Genomic DNA, 23,452 nt, shown 5'->3' with positions numbered 1-23,452 from the left:
ACTCAAGTTAGATACTCAGCACCCATATCAGGTGGCTTACAACTGCCTGTCACTCCAGCTCCAGGGGATGCTATGCCCTTTTCTGAACTCTGCAGGCAGCTACTCATCTGCACTTACATACCTATAATGGAAATATATATATATATATATATATATATATATATATATATATATATATACAATTGCAAGATATTATTCATAAAAATATGCAAAGAGCCCCACACAAATATCCTCTTGGCTGGTGTATAAATATGATCATAATATTTATGTATTCATAACTTGATTAGCTTTCTATATGGGGACAGATGTACAGGGTGTACATGTATGGGAGATGAATATGAGGGGATGTCCATGTGTGTGAACATGTGTGTGAATTCTTCAGGACTCATCTGCCTTGTTTTTTGAGATAAGGTCCCATACATGGCCTGGAATCTTTGATTGGGCTAGTCGGGCAAGACCAGGGAATCCCAAGGATCAACTTGTTTTACCTCCCTAAGACTGCAGTTGTAAGCACACTCCAGTGCTCTTGGTATTTTTATATGGGTTCTGGGGATGGAACTTGGGTCCACATGCTTGTGTGACAAGTACTTTGCTGCCTGAGCAGTTTCTCAGCCCTGATTTGTTTTGAACAGAAACTACTTAATTCCACGTTACTAAACAAGTGTACGTACATCTGTTTTCCTACAAAGATATTTTAAGAAATGCAGCTTTCTATGCGAAACCTTGAAAAGATTACCTGTTGTTGTTGATAGCATTATGCAAAGACTAAAGCATGAAGAATGGACATGTGTGCTTTTCTTCATACTTGGGTGTGGGGCAGCTGCTTCAGCAAGTATCTGGGCAACTGGAGGGGAACTTTCTGAGAGTCCAAAGCATATTTAGATGGCAGCTGCCATGTTACCTCCTGACACTGTAACTCTGTCTTACCTCAACTTCTCCTCATTCCTATGCAAGAGCACCATAACTCAAGGGTCTTTAACAAAACACATAGTTTCATGCCCTTGAAGTTTTCAGTCTTTTTTTTTTTTTTTGGACAATGGTGAAATCACCATTCTATCTAAAAGTCATGGTTAATAAAGTTTTGACCTTCTTGTCTCATGAAATTCTTTCATTTCTACTGAGAGAAAAAAATCCCATAATGATTTTTTAATTCAAAAATCCATGTTAAGGGCTTAACAAGCTATTTACATACAAGGTAAAATTTCCCCAAAGAAAAGGATTTCTGAAGCACCCTTTTGTGATTTGCTTTGAGAAAGGATGGTTCCCGTTGAGAGATGCAGCAACTGATTGATTCTCTGATTAAACAGACACCTCTAGGATGACATGTAAAGATGACAAAAAAAAATTAGTGGTAATCACCCCTCACTCACATTAATGAACACTTATGATGCACTGAACATGGTGCTTTGTATGTGTTATATTGTCGAATTTTTAGTGCCAACTTGCAAATGAGGAAGCTAAGTCCTGAGGAGGTTGTGCAAGGAAGGGCTCAAAGTCACCTAGCTAGTCTATGGTGGACCAAGGACTCAGGCTCAGGCTGCCTAACACTAAAGCCATTGCTCAGCTGCCTGACACTGAGCTGTCCCTCACTATACAAGTTGCCCCAGCCATTTGCCACCTCTTAGGGAGTGGGGACCTGCAAATATCTCATCTCTAAAGATGTGAATTCAGACAATCCATGTACTATGCTGGTGCCTCCTTTCTCCTACATTCCCATCTGTGAAGCAGTCTCCCCCATCCCATTCCTCTCCAGTCCATCCTTGTCTCTCCAGCTCTCAGTCACTTCAAACTGATCTTTTACCTGCATCGCCTATCCAGAATTCTTCTGCAGCCTATAAGCTAGCTTCAATATCAGTTGTGAAGAGAAAACCTGCCTGCAAGTGACTTCCATACAAATATCTTGACAGAGGCAGTAGAAAACACTATGTTATCCAAGACCTGGGCTCCTTTTATCCTTTCCTTACCATGTGGGGTTTTTAGCTACACTCTTGGTTTTCTCATGTCCACAATATGACGACTCTACCCAAGCCATCACATTCACATCAAAGGAAAGAAGTGGGAAGCAAAGCAGTGGCAATGTGCTTTCCTTGCACACATCTCTTTTCCGTGGAAAAGGGGAATTTCTCATGCTATCTTCTCCCACCAATGACTTTATAACATATAGCAGTGGCCTGGACCATGTAAGATAGGCAGTGTTGCCAATTCTTTCACTTAAAAAAAAAAGGAGAGTGCAGAGATGAGCTGCTTCAGCCCCTGCCTTGGGCCCAACTTCCGCCTGTCCACTCTGGGAAATCCTATCCCGGGGTCTGAATCAGTCCCTGAAGACCCAAGGACCCTGACTCTGCTGAGATCACTGGGCTATTCCGCCCCCAGGCAGTGCAGAGTGCAGAGTGCACAGAGTGCAGAGGTGAGCTGCTTTGGCCCCTGATTTGGGCCCAACTTCTGACTACCTACTCTGGGAACTCCTGCCCAGGGGACTGCAGGCAAGTCGACTTGGCCCCTGAGGACCAAGTAACCCAGAGTCTGCTGACATCTCTGCACCAGTCCTGCTCTCGCCCATCTGGAGAGCCAGTGCCTCAGACCTGCCTGCACCCACCTTGAGACCCATCAGAGTATTGGAGCCAATTGCACCCACCTGAAGAGAACCCTGGACCCATACATACCAGGAAAGGAAGTGACACTGCCTGCACCCACTGGAAGAAGAGATGGGAAGACCACAATATAAGAACACATCCAACAACAGGAAAACCAATATGACACCAACAGAGTCTAGGGACTCTATACCAACAAGACATGAACATCCCAACACAGAAGAAGCAGAAGAGAGCAACCTTAAAAACAACCTCATGCAGATGATAGAGACCCTAAGAGAGGAAATGAGAAAATCCTTTAGAGAAATGGAAGAAAAGACAAACCAAAAGATGCAAGAAATCAAGAAACGCCAAGAAAGCCAAGAAAATACAATTAAACAGCTGAAGGAAACAGTTCAGGACCTGAAAACTGAAATAGAGACAATAAAATACACAAACTGAGGGAATGCTGGAAGTGGAAAAGCTGAGTAAACAATCAGGAACCACAGATGCAAGCATAACCAACAGAACACAAGAGATGGAAGACAGAATCTCAGATGCTGAAGATAAACTAGAGAAAATAAATTCATCAAGCAAAGAAAACCTTAAGTCCAACAAATCCTTAACACAAAATATCCAGGAAATATGGGACACCATGAAAAGACCAAACCTAAGGATAATAGGTATAGAAGAAGGTGAAGAAACCCAAGTCAAAGATGCAGAAAACATAATCAACAAAATCATAGAAGAAACTTTCCCAACCTAAAGAAAGATATGCCAATGAAAGTACAAGAAGCCTACAGAACACCAAATAGAGTGGACCACAAAAGAAAGTCCCCTCATCACATAATAATCAAAACACCAAACCTACATAATAAAGAAAGAATATTAAGAGCAGCAAAGGAAAAGGCCAAGTAACATATAAAGCAAACCTATCAGAATTACACCAGACTTCTCCATGGAAACTCTGAAAGCCAGAAGGACCTGGATAGATATTCTATCAACTCTGAGAGGACACCGATGCTAGCCCAGACTACTATACCCAGCAAAGCTTTCAATCTCCATAAATGGAGAAAACAAGATATTTCACAACAAAACCAGATTTAAACAATATGTAACCCCTAACCCAGCCCTACAGAAAGTACTGGAAGGAAAATTCCAACCTAAGGAAATTAACTACACTCACAAAAACATAGGCAATAGATAATCCCCCTTTGAAAAAGCAGGGTAAATCCACATACAATACCACTACCAACAACAAATCAAAAACAAAGACAAGAATAAACACTCAATGGTCCTTAATTTCCCTCAATATTAATGGTCTTAACTTGCCTATAAAAAGACACAGGCTAACAGAATGGATACAAAGACAGAATCCATCCTTCTGCTACATACAAGAAACACACCTCAAATTCAAAGCCAGATATAACCTCAGAGTAAAGGGTTGGGATAAGATATTCCAATCAAATGGACCCAAGAAATGAGCTGGGTTAGCTATCCTAGGATCTAACAAGTTAAACTTCAAACTAAAATCAATCAAAAGAGATGAAGAAGGTCATTTCATATTCATCACAGGAAAAATGCATCAGGAAGAAGTCTCAATTCTAAACACCCATGACCCAAATACAAAGGCACCAACATTCCTAAAACAAACATTATTAAAACTCAAATCACAAATAAGACCTCACATAATTATAGTGGGAGACTTCAACACCCCACTCTCACCACTGGACAGGACCACCAGACAGAAACTTAACAAAGAGACAAAGGAACTAACAGAAGTTATGACCCAATTGGGATTAACAGATATCTGTAGAACTTTCCATCCAAACACAAAAGAATATACCTTCTTTTCAGCATCACATGGAACCTTCTAAAAATCGACCACATACTCGGCAACATAGCAAACCTCAACAGGTACAAAAAAATTGGAATAATCCTCTGTGACTTATCAGACCACCATGCTTTAAAGTTAGAATTCAAAAACAACACAAATTGCAGAAAACCTACCAACTCATGGAAATAGAACAACACACAATTGCACCATTCCTGGGTCAAGGAAGTAATAAAGAAAGAAATGAAAGACTTCCTAGAATACAATGAAAATGAAGACACAACATACCCAAACTTATGGGATACTTTGAAAGCAGTAGTAAGAGGAAAGTTCATAGATCTAAGTGCTCTCATGAAGAAACTAGAGAATACTCACACCACAGAGTTGACATCACAGCTGGAAGCTCTAGAACAAATGGAAGCAAATTCACCAAGGAGGAGTAGATGCCAGGAAATAATCAAACTGAGGGCAGACATCAATAAAGTCGAAACAAAGAAAACAATTCAAAGAATCAATATAACAAATGTATGTTGGTTCTTTGAGAAAATCAACAAGATAGACAAACCTTTATGCAAACTAACCAAAAGGCAGAGAGAGAACATGCAAATTAACAAAATCAGAAATTAAAAGGGGAACATAACAACCAACACTGAGGAAATCCAGAGAATCTTCAGGTCGTACTTTGAAAACCTGTACTCCACAAAATTTGAAAATTTAAAGGAAATGGACAATTTTCTGGAAAGATATCACTTACCAAAATTGAATCAAGAACAGATAAGCAACTTAAACAGACCTATAACTTCTAAGGAAATAGAAGTAGTCATCAAAAGTCTCCCAACCAAAAAAAGCCCAGGGCCAGATGGCTTCACTGCAGAATTCTATCAGAAATTCAAACAAGAGCTAATACCAATACTCCTCAAATTGTTCCACACAATAGAAGCAGAAGGTTCATTGCCAAACTCTTTTTATGAGGCTACAATTACCTTGGTACCCAAGTCACACAAAGACACAACTAAGAAAGAGAACTACAGACCATATTCCTCATGAACATTGATGCAAAAATATTCAATAAAATACTGGCAAACCAAATCCAAGAATATATCAGAAAAATCATACACCATGATCAAGTAGGCTTCATCACTGGGATGAAGGGTTGATTCAACATTTGAAAATCTGTCAATGTAATCCACCATATAAACCAACTGAAGAAGAAAAACCACCTGATCATCTCACTAGATGCTGAAAAAGCCTTTGACAAAATCCAACATCCCTTCATGATAAAAGTCCTGGAGAGATCAGGAATAACAGGAACATACCTAAAAATAATAAAAACAATATACAGTAACCCAACAGCCAACATCAAACTAAATGGAGAGAAACTCAAATCTATTCCTCTAAGACAAGGCTGTCCACTTTCTCCATATCTCTTGAATTTTGTCCTTGAAGTTCTAGCTAGAGCAATAAGACAACAAAAGGAGATCAAGGGGATACAAATTGAAAAGGAAGAAGTCAAGCTTTCACTGTTTGCAGATAATATGATAGTCTATATAAGTTAACCAAAAAGCTATACCAGGGAATGCCTACAGCTGATAAAGACCGTCAGCAAAGTAGCAGGATACAAGATTAACTCAAAAAAATCAGTATCCCTACTATATATGGATGATAAATATGCTAATAAAGAAATCAGAGAAACATCATGCTTTACAGTTGCCACAAACAACATAAAATACCTTGGGGTAATGCTATCCAAAAAAGTGAAAGACCTGTATCATCAAAATTTTGAGTCTTTAAAGAAAGAAATTAAAGAAGATACAGGAAAATGGAAGGATCTCCCATGTTCTTAGATAGGTAGGATCAACATAGTAAAAATGACAATCTTGCCAAAAGCAATCTACAGATTCAATGCAATCCCCATCAAACTCCCAGCACAATTCTTCACAGAACTTGAAAAAACAATTCTCAAGTTTATATGGAAAAACAAAGGACCCAGGATAGCCAAAACAACCCTGTACAATAAAAGAACTTCTGAGGCATCACCATCCGGGATTTCAAGCTCTATTACAGAGCTATAGTCCTGAAAACAGCTTGGTATTGGCACAAAAATAGACAGGTAGACCAATGGAATTAAGTTGAAAACCCTGATATTAACCCGCACACCTATGAATGCCTGATTTTTGACAAAGAAGCCAAAGCTATACAATGGAATAAAGAAAGCATCTTCTACAAATGGTGCTGGCATAACTGGATGCTGACATGTAGAAGACTGCAGATAGACCCATGTATATCACCATGCACAAAACTTAAATCCAAATGGATCAAAGACCTCAACATAAACCTAGCCACACTGAACTTATTAGAAGAGAAAGTAGGAAATGCCCTTGAACAAATTGGTATAGGAGACTGCTAACACCAGTAGCACAGACACTGAGATCCACTACTAATAAATGGGACCTCCTGAAACTGAAAAGCTTCTGTAAGGCAAAGGTCACAGTCAACAAGACAAAACGACAGCCCACGGATTGGGAAAAGATATTCACCAACCCCACATCCTACAGAGGGCCGATCTCCAAAATTTACAAAGAACTCAAGAAGCTAGTCTCCAAAACACCACATAATCCAATTAAAAAGTGGGGTACAGAACTAAATAGACAATTCTCAATAGAGGAATCTAAAATGGCTGAAAGACACATAAGAAAGTGTTCAACATCCTTAGCCATCAGGGAAATGCAAATCAAAACAACACAGATACCATCTTACACCTGTCAGAATGGCTGAAATAAAAAAACACCAATGACAGTTTATGCTGGAGAGGTTGTGGAGAAAGGGGAACACTCCTCCACTGCTGGTGGGAGTGCCAACTTGTACAGCCACTTTGGAAATCTGTATGATGATTCCTCAGGAAAATGGGAATTTTCAGTCTACCACAAGATCCAGCAATTACATTCTTAGGCATATACCCAAAAGAAGCACATTCCTACAACAAGGACATCTGTTCAATGATGTTCATAGCAGCATTATTTGTAATAGCCAGAACCTGGAAGCAACCTAGATGCCCCTCAACTGAAGAATGGATAGAAAAAATGTGGTACATTTACACAATGGAGTACTACTCCGAGGGAAAAAAAAAGGCAATGGAACCTTGAAATTAGCAGGCAAATGGATGGAACTATAAGAAACCATTCTGAACGAGGTAACCCAATCACAAAAAGACAGACATGATGTGCACTCACACATGTGGATTTTAGACATAGAGTAAAGGATTAGCTGCCTACAATCCACACAGCCAGAGAAACAAGTAAACAAGGAGGACTCTAAGAGAGACATACATGGTCTCCTGGAGAAGGGGAAAGGGACAAGATCTCCTGAGCAAATTGGGAGCATGGGGGCAGGGGAGAGGGAAATAGGAGAATGAGAAGGGGAGAAGAAGAGGGGTGAAGAGGACATAATGGGGCAGGGTTGGCCTTGGCCCTATCCCAAAGACTATGACAGACTTTGAAGACCCCCCTATGGAAGGCCTTACCTCCCTGGGGAGCAGAAATGGTATGGAATAGAGGGTTAGTGGGGGGCAGGGGAGGAGGGGAGGGAGAGGGACCTGAGTTTGACATGTAAAATAATTTTCTTTCTAATAAAAATATAAGTTAAAAAATATAGAATCAAAAATAAAAAAATATACAACAACAACAAAAAAAGGAAATTGTAGTTAGAAGTAGTCATGGAGAAGTCAACTTTAGAATGGCCATTGAATCCATGCCATCCCATCATTAGAACATCTTGTAGCTCCTTGTCATCCCCAAATAAATACTCAATAGTGAGAACAGAGGGGGCCACGGTGATCTCACAATGTTCTGAGTGCCTTGTTGGCACTGTACAAACCCGTGTAGTATCTCATGCATCAAGTATAAAATTCCCACTGCAGACATACAAGCAGTGCTCTTTTCTGACACCATTTGATAAAGTCTTGACTGAAACACAGAACTACATTCAGATTTGATGATATTTCATTACTGTGAAAAACTACACTGCCTGCCGGAGGGAGTTGGCTGAGCCCCACACTTTGCCCTTGAACAGCTTTTCTAACCATTTCCGTAAGGGATGGCTGACCCCAGCACAGAAAACCAACAGGAAAAGGCACAGGAAGCAAAGCTTACGTTTGATATTTTGCTAGCAAGATGGACAGAAGATCAGTTAAGGACGACATATGAAACCACTGGCTTAGGTAGATTCTGCTCCTGCCTTTTACAGCAGGAACAATGGGTCTGAGCATGGCACTGTTGGCTTCGGGTCCGGAAGCTATTCTGAGTCTTTCACCAGTCCTTACTCATGCTCTTTAAAATATCCACAGCACTTCCTGACCTGGTCTTGACTGTCATCATATTATTCCCTACCCACCCCTCCTCTTCCAAATAGCCTTTGGAACACACATTTTAGAGTCATAAGTTCAGAACACAGAAAAGAATTGTTGAGCTGAGGGACAGCCTGAATTTTAGCCAAAGTCATCATGGAAGCCAGCAGTAGTTCCAACTTACAGCAACATTGTCAGCTAAAACAATAAATCTGACAACATCCACAGTAACCACTTACAGAATGGCCTCTCAGAGGTCCCTAACGATCCTTGACTTCTGCTATTCATGCCCCATACAGTGTAGAGCTGATTTATGTTTCTAAGGGAAGGCCTGCAGGAAGGGCAGCCGGCGGCTGCAAGTCATAAGATCACTCAAACAGTCCTATAGAGAGCCACATAGTGATGAACCAAGACCTCCAGCCAAAAACCAGCATCAACTTGCCTACCACCTTAAAAGCAGATCCTCAGACCCTAAGCCCCCAGATGAGTGTTGTTTCCCAAGAGTCCTTGAACTTGAAGATCTCAATTTCCCCCAATTGCAGGCCTTCTGAAACCATGTGACATAATAATACCTCTAGTAAATTAAAGCCACTAATTTTAAGTCTCCATTCTATATATCATCCCAGTTGATTCTGGGATCCATCCTCCCTAACTGAGAACAGGTATAAATCTATATCCACAGATGAGAACTCACAAGCTCAGAGACAAAGTCACACAGCTGCAATCACATCGCTAACACTAGTCAAAACTAGGTAAGTTGACTGACCATCTGATTTCTAGTTTGGGATATGTTCTACTATGGTTATCCACTACAGTAGTGGGGCATAAGGAAAGGAACCATAGTCCTCATTTCATTCCCTGACCAGATTAATGGAGCACTGCCTAAATATTAGGTTGATCTGCAGCCATGTTAATGCCAGCTTTGAATGCTCACTTGAGTCAAAGATATCCACCTCATTGCCAGGGGTATGCCAAGGGCAGGAGAATATAATTGCTTTCCCCAGATATTTTTTCTTCATCGTTCTTTAAATGTTCATGGTCTTCAAAGTGAAACAACGATTCTGAATGAAAGGAAGATGGTACTCTGTCTTGGATCCCCTCACTGCACACTGCATGGCCTTCCCTGAAACCTATCATCTTGCTAAAAGATAACTCAGAAAGTCCTCCCTCCAGATTGCCCCATATACCCACCTACAGCTCGAAGTTTACTATGTCAGGGTTTGCAGAAAGCTCCCCCTTGAGATGTCCTTAAGAAGATTAAGCTACAGAAATCTGGAAGACAATGCATTTTATAGAAAATTCTTACTGAACTTCTCTGTGCCTGTTTCCTCTTCTATAAAATGTTAATATTACTTGCCATATAAGAATAAAGGGAGATCTATGTCTAGACATCAGCACAGAACCAGACACACAGAGAATGCCTAATAAATGTGAGCCCTAGCAAAAACAAAAACAAAAAACTGGCAAACACCTCTAGAGAGAAGGTAGTATTCACCAGGAAGGAAGATTCCTGTGACTTTCCATCCCAGCAGCAGAGCATTCAGCAGTATCACATACTGTACTGGCCATGTACAAGTGAAAGATTAGGCTAAGGAGAGAAAAGGAGCATTTATCAGAGGATGCCAGGAGTAAACAGCCAGCAGGTAGACAAAGCAACAGGCCAGGAAAAAAACAAAACAAGAACCAGTCCGACATGAAGCATATTTAACTCTCTTATGCAGCAGGCAAAGGCTTTAATCTTACCTCCACCCTGGCAAGGTTACTACAGATCTGTTCATTGAGATTCTGGGGATGGAAGACTTGCACACTCATTGTGCGGTCAATGAGATCTCTGTCTACTCATTTGCCCACCTATTATGAGGGCTCCTCCCCAAGCACACATAGAGCTGGGGGCAAGCCATCAGGTCCTTAAGACACCCAGGGCTCTGAGATTTCCTACTTACTCTCCCTTAAGCCATTGCATTTGCTATAGTCTTCAAAGAGACTACTTCTTACCTGACTTTTCAACACTCAGGCTGGCTGTTGTCTGACTTCAAGTCCTCTTGGATCCTGGTAGGGTGCGCTTTTTCAGTTTTTGGATGGATAGTAGCCAAGCTCTTAAGTACCCAATGATTATCGAGAGAACTTTTATTTTAAAAACAAATCAACAACAAGAGCTGGGAAAGAAGTTAGGGGAAGAGAAAGAAAGCAAAGCAAGGGCTTTGAAGGGAAGAATCAGACTCTTCCTATCCTTTCTTGTCCACTGCGAGTCACAACATAGCTGGCACCTTTTCACTTATCCCAGTAACACTTCCTCTCTGGAGAACAGCTGAAGCCAGCAAGCCTGAATGGACACACACACCTGTGGGTCATTGACCAGGTAGGTCTTCCTGCCAAATAATCTGGGGGCAGGTAAGCTAGCCATCTACAAAATGAAGTTAATAAAACCTTCTCTGGTGTTGTCTGATGGGGAATGTACTGTGTATGTTTATCTTATTGATTGTTAAATAAAATACTGTTTGGCCAATGAGACAGGAAGTTAGACAGGACTAGGAGTCAAAGAGGATTCTGGGAAATGTAGTAGAGAAGTAATGATCCAGGCAGGAAGTGACATAGCAAGGAGACTCATATTTAAGCGAAGGAGAAACAGGAAGGGCCCTCTTTTTTCCTCTTCCTCCTCCAGCGGCATAATGTGATCCACTGGCAAGGAGGGATGCCAATAAGGCGTCCGATAAGATAAGTCTTATAAAATATATAGATGTATGATAATTGAGACTGAGCTAACAGATGAGGAATCCTAGTCATTGGCCAAGCAGCATTGAACCTAATACAAGTTTCTGTGTATTCATTTGGGCCTAACTTGGGCAGGCGGCTGGCGTAAAGCGTACACGTGGCGGTGGGGCTCGGTGGCTTTTGGCAGAAAGATTTATCGTAACAGTTGTCCCATGGAGCTATTGTGGATCCATGGATTATTAGAATAACTTTCGAGGAGATAACAGGTTAGTTAAGTGGATGCCATTATGACTTATCTGGGACTCTGTCAGGGAGGAGAAAGGAAGAAGGGCGAAAGAGAAAGAAAGCTTCCCAGAAGCTGTGGCAACTCCACATGGCTGGATTCATCCCTACTTTCAAGAGAAGCTTTGCCTTTTATTGCCAAGAAAGCTTTCCACAGAACAAGGGACCTGACAGACTGTAGAGGGTGTTGTACTGATGGTGTTGAGGACACCCCAAAGACAATCTAGTTGTTTGGCTGGAAGTAATTATCTTAGGGTTCTTAGATTGCTCTGTGTAGGTGACCCAGATGACTATTCAGCTCACTTTGGTGGAGAAACCAAGATGGGAGCATGACTTGTCCTGAGAGACACTGAGCCTTCCTCCAAGTCTTCCCCTGTTTCTGACAGCTCTTCACCCGTGACTCTCAAAACATTCTAAACAAAAGCCCTGGAATCTCCTGAAGACTTCCAAATCAGAAACTCTGAGATGAGACCTGGTAGTCTGTGACATGAGTTGGTCAGGAGATTCTAATACTGTTCCCCCTGCAGGGTTCATGCTTGCCAAACTGTAACATGCATGTGAGGCACCCGAGATCTTGCTAACAATCATGGTTTGATGCAGGAAGTCCAGCTGGGCTGAGATTGGTCTAACTGTCAAACTCCCACCCCTTGCTCATTATGCTCTATGCTTGAGATCACTCTAAGAGGCACCAGTCCATGGAGATCTCTTTGGAGAGATTTTTAGAACTAGGTTCGTTTCTTAGTATTTTTACAAAAGGCATTCCCAGGTGGTTTGAAAAATTGCTACCTGCCCTTTCAATTTCAAACCACATTTTTGTTTGTGCATTGCTGTTGCTGATATCTTTCTGTGAGAATTTACACCCACCTAGGAATATATCTATTTTGTGCCTTTTCTTAATGATCATGAATATCAATGAATTTGCCGACCCAGTGTTATAAAGGCAAGGGAGAACTTGAGGCATTTAGGGAAGGCAGACAAACTATGTCAAAGTTGAAAAGGGCTAAGAAATAGAGAGGTTATTTGAGGATTAAAGGAAAATTTTCACTTGTAGGAGGTGTCAAGAACATTTTAAGGAATGAACAAACAAATCAAAAGTAAGGTGGGGTTACTGGTATCTTGGGTTTCAACAAAACCCAAGCCCTGCAAACTGTAGAGTTTTGATGATAGCAATTCAGTTTTGTTCATAGACTTGGGAGCTGTATACTTGAGAAAGCCTCCACATCATGGTGTATGTGCTTATTTGGGAAGGCTGAGCAGGCAATGACAAGAGTGAGTCCCTGTAGAAAGGAGGATCATAGTCACAAAAGCAGAAGCTGGAGTCATACAGAGAGTTTCACAAATCAAGGATGCAAAGTTCCTAGGAGATGGAAAAGGCAAAGCAAATTCCCCCCACAGCCTCCTGAGGGAGTGAGGGCAGCTCTACCAACAACCGATTTCAGCCATAGCACCAGATGACAGATTTGTGTTGTTTTCATTTGTTGCAGCAGAAACAGGAAGTTCATACAGTAGTGAGCAGCAGGCTGCTTCCTGTGCCCACAAAGTGAGTAAGCAGGGTGTTGCCTTTGACATTCAATGATGTTCACAGCCCTGCTCCTGTCTCTGGCTTTGTGGCAGACAAGGTTTGACTGACAATATTCCTTCTCACCTTCCTTCTACCTTGGGTTCTAGATTCTAGGCTGAACTACTGAATGACTCCTGTCCCTAATGACCTCAGAGCACATCACCTCTTTCTCACCCTTCCCCAAACAACATCAAAGTTGTAAGCCCTCAGTTCTTAGGATGTTCTCTGAAGCAATCTCCAACCTCACCTCACACTTCTGTAACAGCATTATTATCATGTAAAAACAAGGAAACCAAAGGACCAAACACAGTGACTTACTGAGGTCACTGAGTGAGAAATCAAGCCTTAGTGGTCCTTCCAAGGACTTCAGTTGTCCTGGATGCCATGCTCGCTGCACACTTCATGATGTAAAAGGCTGCTTAATCACCAAGCTTGCCAGTTGGTTCTCCTGTCCAAATCCAAATATTCCTCTAACCTTTCCAAACATTGGTTAAGTTTAAAAATTCCTGACTCCCTCACTTACAGAAGAGCTATGGAATCACCCACTTGCTTGTGTGAGTCCATTTGGAAGGCTGTAACAAAATACCACAGAATGAGTAATACAGAAAACATAAAAGTTTTACTCACAATTCTGGAAGCTACAAGGCCAAGATCAAAGTACCAGAAGGTCTGGTGTTTGAGAAATCATCTCTCCCTCCTACACAGTGCCTGCTATCAGCCCTCACTAGCTAGGACTGGAAAGTGAGCTTCCATATGTTCCACCCCATTCACAAGTGTGGGACCTTAGGACCTAATTGCTTCCTTATAGATCCCACCTGGTTATACTGACACAGTGGAGATTCAATTCCAATTTGCATTTTGGATCGATATAAACATTTAGACTATATCCACTTAAGTCAGAGAAAAGTACACAAAAAATGGTGAGCCAGGCTAGGTGAACATCTGGGTTATAAAGGGAGAAAGACCTGAAGACTCCAAGTCTAGGCAGGATGAAGGAGACAGTAGAGCTACACTCCAGTGTTCAGGTCACAGTGCAGTTTCCTGAAGATGGCATTTCAGGGACATCAGTGAACTTTCCCAAAATGTAGTAAAGGAACCTGGACTCCAGATAGCTGGGGTTCAGTGGACTCCAGGACCATAATAGGGTGCAGGCCTGGAAAGTTTTCAAGCAGGGTGAGTCAGCAGATGTTAACTACTCCTAATAGAAGCCCTGCAGGTAATGCTCTCCAGGAGAAACAAAATCAGCTTCTAGCTGTATCAGCCAGGCTGATTTTTAGCCAATTGCACCTAGCATGAGCTAGAAATGGTACCAATTATCTGTTTTGATTTGGCAGCCATAAGGTGAACAACCCGAGTCGCTCCAGGCCCATCTTCAGTCTGCACTGGTCATTTTCCTCATCTAGCTAAGACAGGGAGAGGGCTACAGGAAACCATACCATCCTTATCCTCACCCAAAGACAGGAAGAGGCCCACATCAAGGCCTGAGTTATCAGGAGAAAAATCCCACTGCCCTTCCTCCTCCACAGACACAGGGCTAGAAGGTGGATTTGTTCTATGTCAGAGATCCACTGGGAAGAATGCTTTAAAAAAAAATACTGGCGCAACAAATCTGGTTTTAAATAAGGACACAATTGGAAGCTTCAGTGCCCTCTCTTAAAGGCACACACAATTAGCATTTTTTATTTACTCTTGGCTCACAAGCATCACAACCCACTTGGTGCCCTTCACTGAAGCCAGGATGTGGCATCAGATTTGGCACAGCTAGGAAACCTCTCTCTAACAAGCCCTTGTCATGAATTTCTATTTGTTCTACTTGCTTTCTTTTAAATTATTTTTTCTTATCAAAATAATATACAAGCTTAATTATAAAAGTGAAATAATAATGCCTAAGACTTACCTGGTGTTTCCTATGTGCCAGGCTTATAATTAAGAATTTATAAGGACTTGACTATTTAACTATGCACACCCATGAACTGAGCCCTGTTGCATCACTCTCCTGAGCTGACATTGTGCACAGCAGAAGCAACTCCTCCAAGCTCAGAGAGCTGCTTCACTGTGCCATTCGAGTTTGCACTCTGGTTTAGTTATACTTAGAATCAACACACTTAGCATCATGGCACTCTGCTTCAAGAAAGTTTATGATAAAGCATTAAAGTTTAGATTCTGGAAAAATAAAACTCACAAGTTCCAAGTGTGTGTGTGTGTGTGTGTGTGTGTGTGTGTGTGTGTGTGTGTGTGCATGGCACACACACTCCTCACCATTCTATTCTTTAGAGGCACTTACTTTCAGGTCTTGAGCATGTGTCTTTGTGTATTTACTATATAGTTCTGAAGCATTTTCCAATACTTTCATCTCTTGGCTTATAGTTTTGGTATAATCTAGTGTTTATTATGGTGGATGAGAACTTTAACTCTCATATTATTTCAATATATTTATCCTACTTTTGGTTGAATCCATATTTAGTGTTTTCATGATGACAACTCATTTCAAAGGCAAGTGATATATGCTGTTTACATTGCCTGTTTTTCATAACCTTTTTTGTTTTTCCTGGAGTTAAATCATTAACTAATGTTTTATTTGATCAAGTTTACAAAAAAAATCTATACCATGCCTTCCAGTGGCTATATATAATCACCACTAAACCTTTCACAACTTCAAATGCATTGGGAACTGTTGAGTTCCAATATTGTTTTTTTCTGGAATCCTCTGTATGGTTCCACTGTGGGCTGCTTCTTCATGCTTGTTGCACAGCTGTTGTTTGGGGACTTCCCTGCGTCATCATCCTGGGATTTCCCATCACCGCCTTCCTGTGTGGGCTCCTGTTTCCTAAAAGCCTGTCTTCCTCTTCCCTAGTTTATCTCCTATTTTGGTCAGTACATCCTCCAATAGTTTCCTGAAAAAGGAAAAAAATGGTAAGGTAAAATCTCCTGAACAGGCAGGACTGGGGATGGATTCAGGAAAACTCAGTAAGTTATATGTAACTGTCAATCATACCCTATCATCATTTCCAGTCTCCTAAGATCCTAGTCTCTTCTCATTGCTTTTCTGCATGTGTGTTACATCAGGGTTTTGCTTGGCTTCTAGTTTCACAGAAGACATTCTCAACACTTTTAACAATTGTTATTAAAGGAGGGAGTTTTGAGATGGGGTAGGTTTCACTGTCATTACCTTGCAGCTACTAAGCCCTGTGCATCTTTTTACTGGGTATCTACAGTTTTGGAGTCAATTTGGATCTCCAGAAGATAAATATTCTTGACTCAATGTTAGTGTTCCATAAAGCTTGTTTATTATTATTATTTCTACAGTTATTTGATACCTGAAAGGCCCGGCATTGAGGTCATTTTCTGAAATCTCAGTGCTCAGCTTGGCTGTTGTCTGGCTAAAAGTCCACTTGGATCCTGGTGGGATGCTTTCTGTCAGTCCTTAGGTGGATGGTGACCAGGCTTCCAAGCACCCAGCAATTATCTAGGGAACATTTATTTAAAAAGAATGGAAGAAAAAGAAGTTAGAAGAGGAAAAGGAGGAAGAGGAGAAGGAAGAGGAAGAGCAGGAAGAGCAGGAAGAGGTAGGGAGAAAAGAAGATTCCCAGGATGTCTAGATTAATAGGGTCTCAGGATTCAAAGCTTTAAAAGTGCTAAGGCAAGTGTCCCCAGATGGAACTTGACACTTGGCACACTTGACAACTTTATGTATCTGCTAGGCCCTCCCTTACTATCCTGTCCTTCTTCCCTTTCATTCTGCTTCCTAATTGATGAAGAGGCTCATGTTACAGTTCAGTGGCATTGCGGTGTACTTGTGAAATACCATGTTTCAGATTTGTTCTGTAATCATGTTATAACTTGTTCTTAGTTATCACTATTTATCATTTCTAAGTTGTGGTTTGACTCTAGTCCCTAATATCCCTATGAAGGCTTGAGAATTTCCAGAAACAATGACTAACAAATATTGAGTGTAGAAGGTAGGTGCTATAATAATACTGATTGCATAGATATGGGTACTCATGGGTGGAAAACATATCTAGTAACTTCAAGATCTGGACATGATTCTGTTAATGGATGGTTGGCAACCCTTTTGACTGTGACCAAGGGCCCAAAGAAGGCACAGACCCAAGTAGACATACATTCCCCCTCTTCCCCCCCCCCCCGCACTTTCCACTGCTTGGCTTATTGACCACCAGGGAGGTCCTCCTGGGTGAGGTAGTGTCCAGCACTTGAATCAGTGCCACAGGTGCTAGCTGCAGTGACTGAGTGCCTGAGCAGCACACACTGGCTTGAAACTGTGTTTCCCAAAACCAGTGCCTCTGAGATTCATCTTAACTTCAGCTAAAGGAGACTAAGGAGTGAAGTCTCCCAAGAATAGGCTGTGAGTCCCTATACAGTAGTGGAAATAGTGATGACATAATCATCATTATCATCATAGCACTTCAGAATCTAGGCATGGAATCTATGCTAATATAAGATAATTCCAATTATCATAAATCTAACAGGATGACTAATCTTCTTAGGTTGTGAAATAATCTTTTTATTCCTCATCTTGCCTATCTGTAAACCAATAATGGTTATATATATATATATATATATATATATATATATATATATATGTTTGCAGATAATAATGATATACCTCCTTAAGGATGAAGTGAACTGCTATGTAATAGCACCCTGTATGTAAGTGATTGACAAATGCTAGTTGTTTTTATTAGAACTATCTTTCCTCAAATTTACATCTTTGGGTCATGGGATTTTGCATGCAAGCAAAAATATGGATAACAGTCTCAAGTTTTATTTTGTTTGTTCTCCATTTTAAACCAACTGTCAGTTGTTTTTTCCTCTCCAAAACCAGAACTATTTTGATTTGTAATAAAACAAAGAATCAAGTCAGCCTTCTGTAATATCACCACTGTGGCCCAAGGAATCCCTTCTGACCTTCAGTAGCTCACTTTATCTACATTACTCACTTAATATTTACTGAGCAATCTGAGACCACATGCTCAGCCTTTCTCCAGATAAGTGCCCTCCCCCATCCGTCTTAATCCAAGTTGCAAGAACCTTAAGAATATTGAAGAGATACTTTCAAGTATCTCGAAGAGATCCTAAACATCTCTAGCACAGGTAGGTGTCAAATACTGTTTTGTGAGGAACAAAAATTGTCTCTGTGAGAGTAGTCTTTTTTAATGAAATATATTAATGTGTGTGTGAAGGAGTATGTAAGTATTTATGTTTATATGTGTGTGTGCACATGTGTGGGGTGCATTATACACACATGCCTATGTATGTGCAAGCCATAAATATACTCCAGATGTCATGCCCTATTGCTCTCCACCTTATTTTTATGACAGGGTCTCTTGTTGCACTTGGAGCTTACCAATTCAGTTGGACTGGCTGGACAGCAGGCCCAAGGGATCCTCCTGTCTCTGTCTCATCAACACTGAAATTACAGTGCCACATCAAGCTCTTTATATGGGTAATGGGCATTGAAACACAGGCTTTCACAGCAAGCACCTTACGAACAGAGCCCAACTTCTCCCTAGCCCCAACATTATTTATATTAAGAGGTTTCTCGCACCCTAGGAGAGCCATTGGGTCTTTGTCTTACCCTGAGCATCAGAAACTCCTTGGGGTCAGTTAGCATCATTTAAGTAGGACTTTCATGTTCTGTTGGCTTCAAAGACTTTCTTTTCAGCTCCCTTCCCCTGATTAGACTTCAGACACTTGACCCCTGGTGAGGGGACAAAACTAATGTTACAGTACAAATTTTTCTTCTTCTTCTTCTTCTTCTTCTTCTTCTTCTTCTTCTTCTTCTTCTTCTTCTTCTTCTTCTTCTTCTTCTTCTTCTTCTTCTTCTCTCTTCTTCTTCCTCTTCTTCTTCCTCTTCTTCTTCCTCTTCTTCTTCTTCCTCTCCTCCTCCTCCTCCTCCTTCTTTTGTTTTTCTGTTTGTTTTTCAAGACAGGGTTTCTCTGTGTTGTTTCAGGGCCTGGCCTGGAACTTGCTCTGTAGATCAGGCTGGCTTCGAACTCACAGAGATCTGCCTGTCTCTGCCTCCTGAGTGCTGGGATTAAGATGTGTGCCACCAACACAGTACAAATCTTTCAGGAATCCTAGTACCTATCCAATGAACTTTCTAGCTATTCCACTTATATAAAAACATGCACTTATAAAAATAAAGACACACGGAGAGAAGCAGAGAGAAAGAGGAAGAAAGAAAAAGAAATGAAGGAAGAAAGAAAAAGGAAGGGAGGAAGAGACAGGTAGAAAGAAAGAGAGAGAAAGAAAAGAAAGAAAAGGAAGGAGGGAAGGAAGGAAGGAAGGAAGAAAGGAAGGAAGGGAAAGAAAGAAAGACTGATTGATTGATTGATTTTTGGCTAAAATCTAAGCTCTGCTGAGGTGGGTCCCTGCAACTGTCTCCCTGTGTCATGTCAAAGCTCTGGTCATACCCTACTTCCTCCTTGAGAGATTCCTCCACTCCATGTCTGAAATCTTTCCTTCCTTTATTGCTAGAGCAACAATTTCCTCTTGATTGTTCACTGCTTATGTTGACAATTATACTTTTATCTAAAGACTTGTTTTGTAACTGTGACATTTGTGTGCCTATTCTGTGTCTCTCTTGGTGGATCTGCCTTATTTGTGGGTACTATATATGAAGATTCAGTCATTCAAAGATTGAAAATATTTAGGGAAAATGGGTCTATACTGAACATAAACAGACACTTCTTTCTGTCTAAATAATACAGCATGACAACTTCTGAATTATATCACATTGTGTTTGAGTTTATTAGTGATTTGGAGATGGTTTAAAGATAGAGAAAGAATGGAAATATGTGCTATTTTATATGATTCACTTGGACATCTGTGACTTTTGTTATCCAAGGGGGTCCTGGAACCAACCAATATCCAACCTTAGTTGGATATTGAGGGACACAGGTACTATAAACTGCTTTATATGGACGATCCTCATGACAAACCTATGAGGCAGGTCCTGTAATAAGTCTGGCATAATATTAAGGAAGTAGCACAGAGAAAGGTTAGTCACCTGAGGCTGGAAGTGATGGCGCTGTTGATGCAATTCTATGTGCTTAACCCACTGTGTTATGCCCTGAACACAACACTCAGGCAAGACACACTACCCGGGCGGTGGCTGTTTTCCCCACCCTTCTCTGGCCCAGTCCTGTCTATATATCCCTCTCTAGCAGAAGCAAGACTGGAGAAAATGATCAAATATCTCCATTACTTTGACCTCCTTTGGAGAAAAAAAGAATTCTAAAAATAGTTGAAACTGTTATTTTAAGCCAGTATTTCATCACTATGGTTTGTGATTCCACTGGAGATTTTTTTCGTGGCCAGAACCCCCAGATATACTGCCTGTTGCAAAGTTGTTATTTTTGATATCAGAAGGTTAGGGATGTTTCTGTTTGAAACATTGTCTATTTACATTCTTTAGCCCAAAATAGTCTGAAGTGTCAGTATTATGTCTTCATGTTTCTGGTAGAATTCAATGATGTTACATCAATAGCCACATGTTCCTTTGAAGTATTTTGGCCCTTTCCAGACTCTGGGAAAATATATTATGATAATGACTAAGGTCACATTTATGAAGTGATACCATGATACCATGCCCCAGCAGGAAAAAGAAGATAGTGTGTAGAACGAAGTTGTCAGTGACATACTGGGGTGACCCACCCTCCTAAAAGCAATAGTTCTCACACTCTGTTCTCAAAACACCCTCATTACAATATCATAATTCAGCACACACTCTCTGCTTTTATCCTGGCCCCAGAAGAAAACCATGCCCCTAGTCAAGGCCATTCCTGTGTGCCTGCAGGACCCAGGGCACATTATATTACATGCACTTCTTTATCCCTCTCTCAGTGTTATTACTGTGAGAAAGCCTAGTCACAGTAAACAATCCCAAGGACCATCTGCAGCGGGAATAAGTCACAAAAACTCATCTTGACAGTGAGAAACGAGAGGCAGCCATTTCGCCCCCAGTCGTTATCATCCCCCAGCTTCAAATGCCCACTGGCCCATGTTTGTGAATTTACCATAAAACCAAGGAAAGTATAAAGAGTGTAGTATTTGTTTGACTATTAATTTTTTTTTGTTACACTTAATTTGTTTTATGTGTGTGTGGGGGGTGTTTGAGGGGGTGGGCCAGTTCATGTGGAGGTCAAAAGACAACTTCTGGGATTGGGTTCTCTCCTTCCACCTTTTAGGTCCTGAGGATCAAAACGAGGTCCTCAGGCTTGGTGGCAAGTGCCCTAACCCACTGAACCAACTTGCTGACCCATGTTCCCGCATTTTTTAAAAGGAGAAACTCATTAAAACTAATACTTTACATTAATGGGCTCTTAAAAGTAGGGGCATTAGAAAGCTGGCCCTTCATCCTGCCATTGCTTGTGTATGATTTTACTATAATTATGGAACAAACTGAGGCCCTTTGAGAAAGACCATTGTTAGATGACAGGTACTGCCCCTGGAAACAGGGATCAACTACACCTTGTATCCTAACTCTTAATCTGTTAACCCCCAAGTCAAGTTTTCTGAGTGACCATCTGATATCTTCCCTAGTTTTTTTCACTAAACTCAGAGACCCTGTAAACTAGAGACCTCTCCCCACTAAAGTCTATAAAAGTAAGGGATTTCCTCTGTTCTGAGGAGTGTTCTATTTCCTATCCCAAGTTGCCCCTCAGTAAGCAACTGGGGCTACTAAAGGATTTCTACCAGAAATTCATTTAAGCACATCTATGGAATCTTTATTTAAAACAATCCTCATGACTACAAACAATTAAAGAGCTGTAGCCATGCATAACCCAATCATAGGCAACTAAAATAGGTGATTGCTTTCCCTCAAGAATAAACAAGCAAATCAACCTTAGCATTTATTCTTTGCACCCTCAAAATATTATTAATTTATTGTTAATTTACTAGTTTCACTTTCTGTGTGACTTGACTTGTGCTCACCTTTGTTTCTTCAAACAAAACATTTTTCTCAAAAAGATGGATACTCTCCCCCCTCCCCGCCCCCATGACTGTCAAAGAATGCACTTTGGGTTTTAAGAAAATTACAAGAGTCAGTTCTAAAGGAGGAAATGCCTGAAAGAACATCAGTCACACATGACACACCCTTAACTTCAAGACCATCTCTCCTCACATTTAGCCAACCTTCCTCCATGAACAAAGGTTTCAGATTTTCCTTGTCAGAGGAGGCTCTTCTTTTAGCACATGACCTAGAGAGCATTGCTTTAAATTCTTCCCTGGACTGCTGTGGAACCATCTAGTCTCCCTCTCAGTTATCAGGACCATAAAACTTCCAAAGTATAAACATGGAAGGGAGTAAACACACAGAGCCTGACCTAAAAGGCAGAGTCACCTCCTCCATTCACTGCGGCAGGAATAAAGCTGGGCTCTCTGGGATCCATCTCAGTAGAGGCTGTTCCCAAAATAAAGACAGATCTGACTCCAAAAAGACCTTCAAAAGCAAAGGAGGGACAGAAAGTTCCTGTACTTCCCAGAGAACACGCAGACATGAGCATGAAGGGAAAAGGTATGCTTCAACTGGAGGATTGCTCTAGAAGCCAATTGGGAAAATAAGGGCTCCTTTGAAGATACCCACTTCCTACTCCCTAGACTTATGAGGAAGTCACCACGTAGCAAAAGAGAAATACATCTACGGATGGAATAAAGTCAGGAGACTGTAGTATAGGAAGATTGTCTGAGAATGTCCAGTGATATTATAGGATTCTCAAAAGTAAACAAGGAAATGTTTATTAGAGAAAAGATGTGCTTATGGAGGTAGAGTCAGCATGGCACTAAACTGTTGGCTTTGACAATGGAGGTGGGAGATCAAGGGATGTGAACAGCCTGTGGCTGGCAGAAAGGATGAGAAAAGGGATCAAGACTCTATATAGAAACCAGACAGTCTTCTCTGTGTTCAATGAGTTGTATAGGTGTTGTCTTTAGCAATGGGACCTTGCTGTCAGTTTGTGGAGAGCAATGTCTAGTCTTGGTAACATCCTGGGTTGTTTGGTGATTCCCATGGGACCCTGTTGACCATTAGATGGAACCCAATCCCGGCACTGGAAGCCTCATTTGGTGATGAGATGGCCAGTTGAGCTCTGTTACTCCATTATTTGGTAATTTCATTTATAATGTAT

At 41.1% G+C, this 23,452-nt stretch overlaps 1 long non-coding RNA gene across 3 annotated transcripts in view; it reads right to left on the bottom strand.

Annotated features, from left to right (window-relative positions):
- Positions 1 to 23,452, bottom strand: part of LOC103163005 — a 166,898-nt gene that overhangs the window by 23,414 nt on the left and 120,032 nt on the right. Inside the window, exons 4-5 of one of the 3 annotated variants that reach the window (XR_003482520.2) lie at positions 16,619 to 16,767; positions 14,936 to 16,195 (exon numbers count right to left, since the gene is read on the bottom strand). The exons of 1 other annotated variant lie outside the window; for it this stretch is intronic. This is a non-coding gene — a long non-coding RNA (uncharacterized LOC103163005). Of the gene's footprint in view, positions 1 to 14,935; positions 16,196 to 16,618; positions 16,768 to 23,452 lie in introns of those variants that run through there. One more of the 3 variants, XR_004768517.1, reaches the window with a different exon arrangement.

The sequence above is a fragment of the Cricetulus griseus genome, chromosome 2, assembly GCF_003668045.3.
Source record: "Cricetulus griseus strain 17A/GY chromosome 2, alternate assembly CriGri-PICRH-1.0, whole genome shotgun sequence".
NCBI classification, from domain to species: Eukaryota; Metazoa; Chordata; class Mammalia; order Rodentia; family Cricetidae; genus Cricetulus; species Cricetulus griseus.
This window is presented reverse-complemented; position numbering and strand designations above follow the sequence as displayed.